The sequence below is a fragment of the Schistocerca nitens genome, chromosome 6 (genome assembly GCF_023898315.1).
Source record: "Schistocerca nitens isolate TAMUIC-IGC-003100 chromosome 6, iqSchNite1.1, whole genome shotgun sequence".
NCBI classification, from domain to species: Eukaryota; Metazoa; Arthropoda; class Insecta; order Orthoptera; family Acrididae; genus Schistocerca; species Schistocerca nitens.
This window is the reverse complement of record NC_064619.1, coordinates 228,217,966-228,229,060: the sequence shown is the minus strand read 5'-3', so window position 1 is coordinate 228,229,060 and position 11,095 is coordinate 228,217,966. Positions and strand designations below refer to the sequence as shown.

The 11,095-nt window shown below is 42.3% G+C and overlaps 1 protein-coding gene across 1 annotated transcript in view; it reads left to right on the top strand.

Moving 5' to 3' along the window:
• The first annotated feature begins 1,297 nt into the window (after positions 1 to 1,297).
• The window catches only part of LOC126262443 (solute carrier family 52, riboflavin transporter, member 3-A-like), an 86,738-nt gene continuing 76,940 nt past the window's right edge, over positions 1,298 to 11,095 (top strand). The window contains exon 1 of the mRNA XM_049959094.1: positions 1,298 to 1,329. The gene's annotated coding sequence lies outside the window, so the exon portion shown is untranslated. The remainder of the gene's footprint in view (positions 1,330 to 11,095) is intronic.

Sequence of the window (11,095 nt, the reverse complement as noted above, 5' to 3'; positions counted from 1 at the left end):
AAAGGGTTATCCATAAAAATAAACACAAAGGGAAAGAGAAAATGCAGTCTGTATATTTTCCTCCAGGTATAAGTTTGGGGATCATTGCGAATGTGGTTAAGTTCAATATAATATCTGCTTACATACGTAGGTCTTTATTTATGTGGTTTAGTTAATCGGTACTATCAACACTCCTGGGTCTAGAACAGTAAATAGACAGTTTTTTAAAGGACTCCTCATTATTTTTAAAGTACGATGTAAAACGATGTCCATGCATTTTTGTTGTAAACCTTCAATATTTCAGCCTCCTGGAAGTGGATGCAAAGCTAACGTCTGAAAGGAAACTTCAAAAATATTCCCTAGCCAAATAAACCAACAAGCAGCCGCTAATATTCTTTCTATGATTGTTGTTCGAACGGGTAAAACATACGACTGAGCCACTGAAACAAACAATTTTCCTCGCTACAACGTTTATTTATATCGGTAGTCATTTTTTTAAAACGCCCTTCAGTTCACTAATGCCATGAATCAGTTTTTGGTGTTACCGAATCGTTGCGATTTCACTTCTCACAGTTTTCCGCAGATAGTACGCAATGTGATACTCACTATTAAATTCGTCCTTTTAGGGTTGCTCAGGAAGCGTGTCAGCCGAAAATCCTGGACGTTGATACAGCAGGGCTAGTGAACCCGGTATAGTTGTCAAACGAGAATATTTTGAAAAAGAAAATGTTTTTTAAAAATTGATAGTCGCGTTTTTATAGAACATCAAACTACACTCGTCTAACTGTTCTACGGCTGTCTTTTCATCGGAACTCATATTCGCAGTTCCGCCGTGACCGTTCCGCTACAGCTGGGCAAATGTGAGGAACTGTCACTTCCTTATCACGTGAGGCGGGGCTCATGCGTGGTTCCTGAACGTCCCCGACATCTAGCGGCGTCGTGTTTAACTACACGACGGTTGCCTTCCTGCCCGTCAGTAGCTGCTAGCTGCTCGGAGTCTCTGAAACTGAAAACATGTCACAGGAGTAAATGAGTTTGTATTTACATACTAGCTCTACAAGAAGTGTTTCAACGTTTGAAGGTCATCGCTGTAAACAAGTCTTCTGGATGCAGTCGTCTCCATGTATGTTATTGCTAATACTTACTCATCGATTTAGCCATTAGAAAAAGTGTTTCTCGCATGCTGACGTGCCGTTCTATCGTCGCACTACACACTAACACACCGTAACTTCCCGAATAAGCTGTGGTTAAGTGACGTACCCTCTAGCGCGTCATCTCCTAAACACGCTTAGTCACGACCCCATCAGGAAACGTAGTCCGTGACAGTACGAGCAAGTCGACGGTGATCGGGTGAGAAACTTTTCAATGTTGTTTCGCCTTATGTTCGCCTTCGTTGCTATGAAACAAGTTCAGTTTTCAAAAACCTGCGATTAACATTCTAGACGTTGGCTGCGAGTGGCCAATACACATTTCGTCGATTCCGGTTCAGGAACAGGGCTCCTTGGCGTTGAAATGTGTTACCAAAGTTGGTCTGAGTGGTATACGAATATTACGTCAGCGTTGTGACAGCAAGATTAAGTGTACACAACGGAAGCAATGTCACGAACTTGGGACAGATCAGCTGAGAACTTTTTACTCGGCTAAAGTAGTGTAAGGGAAAACTGAGCGCGACAAATTTTGGATGAACGCACTGATACGAGAACTCGTCTCCTCTCGGTCGTAGGGGTGCACTTCACTGCAGTACCTCATTCGGTTTCATCTAGGACTGCAGACCGTGTTGAAAATAAATATACAGGTAATCCAAATGAATGGTGAAGTTGCAAAGCGACTTAAGTCCACATTTTCATGGTTTTGCGTTATGAATACAGCCACGTTCAGATGCCTAACTCGCCTAGCTTAGACCAAAATCACTTTAGTCCGCATTTTCTGTGCATTAATTATTTCCAGTGGCAGAATACTCGTTTTTACCAGCAAAACAGCCTTAGTCCAGGACATTAGACGTTTCGTTTATCAGGCATGCAGTTTCCTCCTCCATTATTTCAATGCCCACCAGAATAAGAACAATACTCTCATCAGGTTTTTAATGGCTATAAGTGCTCAGAGGCATTTTTTTTAACATCAGACACATTTTCCCTACCTGAGGACAATTCTTTCTGCCAGCAGGAGATGACTTACAGTTATGAAAACACACTATACAATGACATGTGAAAACCTAGGTCTACAATTGGCGGCCACATTATTAAAAAATAAATTTCAGTTCCTAGTGACTTCTTTTAAGGACCCTCCTAGAGAAAAAAAATCTATTGTTTACTATTCCAACTTTTCTGGAATTCTGCTTTTCTGTGGAACACAACGAAATAATTTTGGCAATACCATTCAGTGCCGGAAAAGTTCAACATTCTTTCATCCTCAGTTCAACATATCCTTATCTTCTGGGACTAGCAACTAGACATGCTTATCCAAATGATGCGTGTCCAGTCAATGAAATCAAAATTCAAGATACACGCAAAATCCTCAAGTACATCCTGACAGTGATGAATCCAAAGCATTTTGTGAAAAAATTGAAACTTAGGAAACAAAGTTAGATGAGTAAAATTGCAATTCCATTTTGGAAAGATTTTTCTGTATGTTTATTTCCCTTGATGATTTACTGTTCTCTGGATTCTGAATGTGATTTTCAATTAACAAAATACATATGTGTTTATATATCAGACTTTAATTGCCTGAGAAGCACAACAGAAGTTCATTTCAAAAACGACTTAAGTTCCACTTTTTTTAAGAAAAAAAGGTGGAAGAAAGAAAGTTTAACACGAAAATGGCACCAGATCTTGTTTTTTATTAACAGTTTTATGTCATTTATTGTTACGTATCATACCGTACGACAATATAAAGCGGTTTTCGCTTCAGTCAGATAATAAACCGTTCTTTGTTGTTCCTGAAAATTTACCTCTACGGGCTTAAGACGTTTTCCAAATTCATGATTCAAATATAATAACTGCCAATATTTTCTGTGGAATGTTTTCTAGCCTCCAAGTTAAGTAGTCGTATATTTAGTAGTTTAGGCCCCATACGTAATCGCTAAGGGGATTACTCTATAATTTATTTTACATGATTTCCTTTTGTGCGGCAGCATTACTTATTGATTCAGTGAAAAAGTCGCTACAATAACATTTTTGTCTTATATTCTGTATAGTTACTCAAATTCCCCAAGGAGATGAGGTAGCAAAGCCTCGCTTCAGCCAAAGTGTTAACAAACATGGTTTACCGATGTTGTATTATATAAGACAAGTGAGGCTATAATTTTGGCTTTAAAACTAAGCACAAATGACAATTTTACAAATTTTAAATACTGACGTGCAATTTAAAATACATTCTAAGACAAAAAAAAGGACGCACCACGAAGGAATTATCTGAATGGGACGAAAATCTGGAAGAGTGAAGTAGTTATATAGGCTAACAATAGATTACAATCTCATAATAATTGGGTGATTTATTCAGTAGAAAGGTTTTCTCAAGTTGAACAAGTCGATGACGCCGTGGTCTACCTCTGGCCTTTATGCAAGCAGTTATTTGGCTCGGCATCGATTGATAGAATTTTTGGATGTGGCTCCTGAGGGGTATCGTGCCAAATTCTGTCCAACTGGCGCTTCAGATAATAAAAATCTCGATTGGTTGGCGGGCCCTGTCCATAATGCTTCAAACGTTCTCAACTGGTGAGAGATCCGGCGACTTTGATGGCCGAGGTAAGGTTTAGTAAGCGCGAAGACAAGCAGTAGTAACTGTTGCCGTGTGCGGGCGGGCATTACCTTGCTGAAGTGTAAGACTAAGATGGCTTGCCATGAAGGGCTGTGCTGTAAGGTCTCTGCCTATGGCTCTCCGTAGGTTGATTGCTTTCTTCTCAAAGTTGTGTTCGGCCTTATTCCACCTATTTCTGCCAACATCGTCGAACAGTGGCTTCGCTCCTATTCAAATATCGATTGATTCGCCGGTTACTCCGGCCGGCGTCTCTGGGCCCAACTACACGTCCTCTAACACTGACTGCGTTTAATGTTCACGCACCTGTCTGCAGGGCGTAGTTACCGTCCAACTGAAAACACAGAATCGAATTCGAAAGACTTTATTTTGTATCCCGCCTGGAAGGCGGCGCATGCGTCTGCTCCTGTAAACTGAATAGGTAGGCCGAATGTAGGAAGTGAGTAGGAGCAGGTGAGGTAAGATTCTCGGTACAGCTTTTTACGTGAAAATACTTTTAATAGAGAATATTAGTCAATGACATACGTAACTTTGCAACTGAAGAGCCCGTAGGTGCGAAACTGGATAGGCATCAACGTTAATAACCACTAGTAGTAGGAACAAACTATCATTGAAGTAACAAAGTCAGTAATGGCCCCCTATGAAGTCGAAACAATGTTGCTAGGTCGTCTCCTCGGAATCAAATGGGCTGAATGCGGAGCTGCGCTCGTAGAGTTGCACAGCGCCGGCTAGAGGGCGCTGTCGTCGGTGTCGTAGTGCCAACCTACGAATTGCACCTACGTCGTGGCATCTTAGCTATCGATACCACACTTTATGTCCTGGTATTAGCATGTGCTCTGTTTACGATCCTAGCCGGCTGTGCGGTGAAACTGCACTGCAGCGCACATTCATCCATCGGCCGTCAAAATCCACCATTTTGGTTCTCCATTGATGTCTGTACTAATATGAATTTGTGACCAATCTGCATAACTCCTTCGTGGTGCGTCGTTTCGTTTGTGTTAGAGTGTACATAGCGATAACGATGTTGATGCTGCTATGAATTAATGGTGGTGCTGGTGATGTCAGAAGAAGGATCAAATTCGCGATGGACATGAAAAGATTTTTGTAGCAAGGGGATTGTGGAGGATTAGACCCGCCAGGTTAGCCGAGAGCGCTATTGCGCTGCTTCCTGGACTCGAGTAGGCGCGTTGGCCCAGGATCGAATCCGCCCGCCGGATTAACGTCGAGGGCCGGTGTGCCGGCCAGCCTGGATGTGGTTTTTAGGCGGTTTTCCACATCCCTCTAGGTGAATACCGAGCTGGTCCCCACGTCCCGCCTCAGTTACACGACTCACAGACATCTGAAACACATCTGCACTTTTCCATGATTTACACTAGACACAGACAGATGGGGTACTCTGATTCCACCCTGGGGGGTACGGGGTGGCGGCAGGAAGGGCATCCGGCCACCCCTCCACATTAACATGCCAAATCCGAATTAACCCCGTTCACACAGTGGGAACAAGACGCAAACGATAGAATAGACTGTGGAGAATTGCAGGAGGCGTATGCACTGCTGGCTATTAAAATGACGACACTAGGAAGCATAGAGCTTAGTAATTTTAGTTATTGTGTGAAAAAAGTAAAGTGGAAAGAATGCACGATGAAATGAGTATCTGAAATGAGGTGTACAGCGTGCGATAGTTGGTACGCAGGGCTGATACCCTGACAGCAACAATTGCTCCAGTCCATCTGGGCATCGAGTCGAACTGAGCTTGGATGACAGATACGAGTACTTCATTCCATGCTGCTTCAACTGCAGAGTTGACCAGTCGTAATGGCTGGCGAGTAGAGTGCCAGTTCCTCATCAACCCACGACCGCGTGGTTTCAATGGGTGAACGTGCAGGCCAGTGTCACAGTCGAACACCCTCTGTATCGAGTCAGATTAGGGCAGCATGGGCAGTATTGCCACCTTTAGTTACATTGTTGAAAGATGGCGTCACGGAGACCTCTAAAACAGATCATAGCCATTGGACTTAACATGTCAGAAATTTAACAGCCGCTGTCCAGTTTACCGGCTATTCAAACTAGAAGTGTACCCAGTGGCACCCCATACTATCACACCAAGTGCTGATCCCGGAAGACAATGACAAATGCACTAGCAATGTTCGTTCGCCACGGAGTTTCCACACACGGATAGGTCCAACCCGATGCTGTACGCATAACCAATACTCGTTTGAACAGAGGACATGATGTCATTCTCAAACCAGTTTTATTGAGTGCAACGCTACAGGCGTGTCTGTTTGCTGCCGTGTGATAGAAAGCTGGAACAATAGTTGCTATAGTGGCAACACGTGATGTTCCATACGTCGTTGCTCTGTCCATGTGTGCACTTGTCTTGCAGCAAACAATTCCAGTTGCTGACTCACGGTACGTGAATTATCTGTATGATCCTGCACAGAGGAGTTAACGATACGTCTGTCCACTTAGACCCTAGTCGCGTGAGAACGTTGAGATCCTGTACAGCGTTGATTAAGGCCCTCCTGAACCCACTGATTCCCAACTCGCATGATAGTCATCGTGTCCCCACCAATGCGCCGGCAATATACGAGAGCGGTTTGATAAGTCTGGTAAAAAAGCAAGAAAAAATGTTTATTGCATAAACAACTCACCTTAGTTCTTGAATAGCCTCCTTTGAGGGATACACACTTAGTCCAGTGATCCTACAACTTTTTCATTCCGTCGTAAAAAAAAAGGTTCTGTCAAACTCTGCGAAATATTCATTAACTGCAATTATCACTTCCTGATTTGATGTTAATTTCGTTCCAGAAAGCCAGAGTTTCAAGTTATTGAACAGTAAGAAATCACACAGGGCTAATTCTGGGGAATAGGGTCAATGAGAAACCAATTCAAAGCACAATTCATGAACATTCGCTGATGTGTGGGTTGATGCATTATCCTGGTGAAAGAGCACTTTTATGCGTGTCGAACTTGGTGTTTTTTCAGCCAACGCAACAATGAAGCAAATTAGTGTCCAGTTATGGTTCTGACTTTTTTCGGGTAATTTATGACAATTATTCCTTGAGAATCCCCCAAAAATAGCGGTCATCACCTTGCCAGCTGACAAAATTATGTTTGCCTTCTTCGTTACAGTATCAGACTCTGGTGTGTAATGATGGATCCAAGTTTCATCAAGTCACATAAAGGCGCAAGAAGTCTCGCGGATTGCGATTAAGCATCACAAGCGATTCTATTGAAGTTTGTGCCGGATGCGCTTTTGGTCGATTGTGAGCAATCATGGCACCCACCTTGCACACAGCTTCTTCATAGCCAATTCTCAGTGCTAGCTGCTATGCACTCACTCAGTTGAGATGCCTAAAGTGTCAGCAGTCTCACGAATTTTAATTCGTTGGCCCTGCGTTATCATATCATGGATTTTATCAATGGTCTACTTTTTGATGAACTGAGCTGAAAGGTCCGTAGCTCGCTTCGTCGTCAGTGTTTGTCCGACAAACGTTTAAATTGCTCTGCCCCACTACGGTTTCCTTGACTTCAAGCGCTGGCGTTCTGCTTGTGCAATATCTCGATGAATGGATAGTTGAGGATTCATCTGAATGTTATTCCGGACCTTCAGATCTTCTTATAGTTGGAGGTGCGAAACTGCTCAGAACAGTAAATCATGGAGTGTTTGTACTCCGAATACATCTCGTAATTATTTGCACTGCCATATTGAGTCGCATGTCGATCTTCTTAGTGAGAGCACTATTAATCCAGGTCGAACAGGAGTATTCACCAACAGAATATGACAGTGCTAAGGCTGTGGATCTTAAGAGTTGAGCATTAGCTCCCCATGAGATACCAGCAAGTTTTTGAAGAATTTGTTACATTTTGAAGATCTGCTTGTAAGTCGGAGTTCTATCTAATGTTATCCCTAGGTATTTTGATGTACTGCAGTTCGGCAGGATTTAGCTTCTTAATCTGACTCCTGGTTTGTAATTTGCCTGTCTGTTGGCTAGGTGAAATGCGGATATACATGTTTTCTGAAGCTTTAGGCAGAGGAACCAAAAAGTGAACATCCAAGGTCTCCATATCTGTGGATAAAGTGGCTTCAGCATCAGAAGTGTTGCAGGTCTGAGACATCAAAAAAAAGTCACAGCATAAATGAATTTTCATGAACGTGTGTGTACAGACTGAAAGGGGAGCCGGAACAGATCCTTGAGGCAAACCATCATTTGGTTTGAATGCTCTGCATCTGTCACTCTTAGAATATATCTGAAAGTACTAGTATCTATTGCTTAACGTGTCGTTAAGTAGGTCTGTAAGTTTGCGACGTGTAATAACCTTAAATCATCCTATACGTGATTCTCAGATGGTGATAAGATTGGACTGAACTGGCTGAAAAGATCCTTCGGTCAAAGGACATATAACTAGTCGGAAGGAGCCACGAGTTCATAGAATTGGACTATCTTTGTGCATTTGTTGTAGCAAGAAAGTTTAGTTTTATGTTGCACGACTGTCAACTTGATTACGGAATAATCTCGCTATACGCCTTTTTAAAACTACTCCTGTTATGTTTGTTTCATTCAAATTAATAAACCGGTATACCACTCTGTGATCAAAATCTCTCCTGTGGATCGTTTACTGCGAAGGAGAATTCATCCTAAATGTTAGAATTCCCTTGATATACCAGAAAGACATGTACTCCAACTGACGTTCCCCGTTAGCCCACTCCCACTCACTGGTATCCTTAACCAAGTCATCCATTTTGCACACCTCTTTCTGTTTGTAGAATACTTTCGAATCCAGTTCAGCAACCAAAAAACTCAGTCCCAGCTTCCTAAATTCAACACAATAATCACCCACTTGGGTCCCCTGGTGCGCCTCTACATCCAAGACTCACCTTCCATACGTTATCCATCTGTTCTTAAATCAACCCCCACTTCAAAACCACGAGAATCGTCCCCGGCATATGCCCTCCCTAACAGCCGCAACCTACAATGCCCTATCCTGTTATTCATTTCATATTGATTGATCCCTGCTTTCGAGCTCATATTTTGGTTACATAGCATGACAAACATCGATGTGTTGTACTTTGTCGGAATTGCGGGACTATCAGCTATTATTTGGTGAATGAAAATTACATTTTAGATGAAAATAAGGCGACAAACGCGGTAATGTCTAAGGGAATGCGTACTTTTTCGAACATTTTTTGGCGAGTGTCAAATTCGAGGAGCTATAGAAAGCAGACCATAATTAGGGGAGAAAGTTTCTTTGCACAGTTTGAAGATATAACCCTTTTTTGCAAGCGTATTTTCGTTATTTTCCGATATTAGCCCTATATCAAACGCAAGACGCTGCGCTTGAGCTTACCGTTGTAGCTATCGTAGCAGAGAAAGCACGGGCGTAAAGCTTGAACTTTTGCTGGTTACATCGCATGTCATTACTAGTCAGTACTTCCCACGTTTGTCACTTACGTGACTGTAAAACCTGCAGGGCTGTGATGGAGCTAGTTATCATACCGATGTGCTGCCATTATTATACTGTGTAATGAGCGCCTATTCACCCGCGAAGAATGGCAACATCGTACTCGCATTCCAGTACATTCTGCCGCTGACATTAAATGAACAATGAAAGGTACTTTAAATTTAACAATGAATGAAAAATCGATTAGCCCGAATAAAATTTTGCAGAAAAGAATTATGAATGAAATGGAACCTACCTTAACCGCTTTCGCTGCTGTCTGAGGTCTTGCTGCTCCTATTACAGTCATCTACTTGGATCAGAAAGCAGAAAGGTGGAAGGAGTATATAGAGGGTCTATACAAGGGCGATGTACTTGAGGACAATATTATGGAAATGGAAGAGGATGTAGATGAAGATGAAATGGGAGATACGATACTGCGTGAAGAGTTTGACAGAGCACTGAAAGACCTGAATCGAAACAAGGCCCCCGGAGTAGACAACATTCCATTGGAACTACTGGCGGCCTTGGGAGAGCCAGTCCTGACAAAACTCTACCATCTGGTGAGCAAGATGTATAAAACAGGCGAAATACCCTCAGACTTCAAGAAGAATATAATAATTCCAATCCCAAAGAAAGCAGGTGTTGACAGATGTGAAAATTACCGAACTATCAGTTTAATAAGCCGCGGCTGCAAAATACTAACGCGAATTCTTTACAGACGAATGGAAAAACTAGTAGAAGCCGACCTCGGGGAAGATCAGTTTGGATTCCGTAGAAATACTGGAACACGTGAGGCAATACTGACCTTACGACTTATCTTAGAAGAAAGATTAAGAAAAGGCAAACCTACTTTTCTAGCATTTGTAGACTTAGAGAAAGCTTTTGACAATGTTAACTGGAATACTCTCTTTCAAATTCTAAAGGTGGCAGGGTTAAAATACAGGGAGCGAAAGGCTATTTACAATTTGTACAGAAACCAGATGGCAGTTATAAGAGTCGAGGGACATGAAAGGGAAGCAGTGGTTGGGAAGGGAGTAAGACAGGGTTGTAGCCTCTCCCCGATGTTATTCAATCTGTATATTGAGCAAGCAGTAAAGGAAACAAAAGAAAAATTCGGAGTAGGTATTAAAATCCACGGAGAAGAAATAAAAACTTTGAGGTTTGCCGATGACATTGTAATTCTGTCAGATACAGCAAAGGACTTGGAAGAGCAGTTGAACGGAATGGATGGTGTCTTGAAGGGAGGATATAAGATGAACATCAACAAAAGCAAAACGAGGATAATGGAATGTAGTCGAATTAAGTCGGGTGATGCTGAGGGTATTAGATTAGGAAATGAGACACTTAAAGTAGTAAAGGAGTTTTGCTATTTGGGGAGCAAAATAACTGATGATGGTCGAAGTACAGAGGATATAAAATGTAGACTGGCAATGGCAAGGAAAGCGTTTCTGAAGAAGAGAAATTTGTTAACATCGAGTATAGATTTAAGTGTCAGGAAGTCATTTCTGAAAGTATTTGTATGGAGTGTAGCCATGTATGGAAGTGAAACATGGACGGTAAATAGTTTGGACAAGAAGAGAATAGAAGCTTTCGAAATGTGGTGCTACAGAAGAATGCTGAAGATTAGATGGGTAGATCACATAACTAATGAGGAGGTACTGAATAGGATTGGGGAGAAGAGGAGTTTGTGGCACAACTTGACCAGAAGAAGGGATCGGTTGGTAGGACATGTTCTGAGGCATCAAGGGATCACCAATTTAGCATTGGACGGCAGCGTGGAGGGTAAAAATCGTAGGGGGAGACCAAGAGATGAATACACTAAGCAGCTTCAGAAGGATGTAGGTTGCAGTAAGTATTGGGAGATGAAGAAGCTTGCACAGGATAGAGTAGCATGGAGAGCTGCATCAAACCAGTCTCAGGA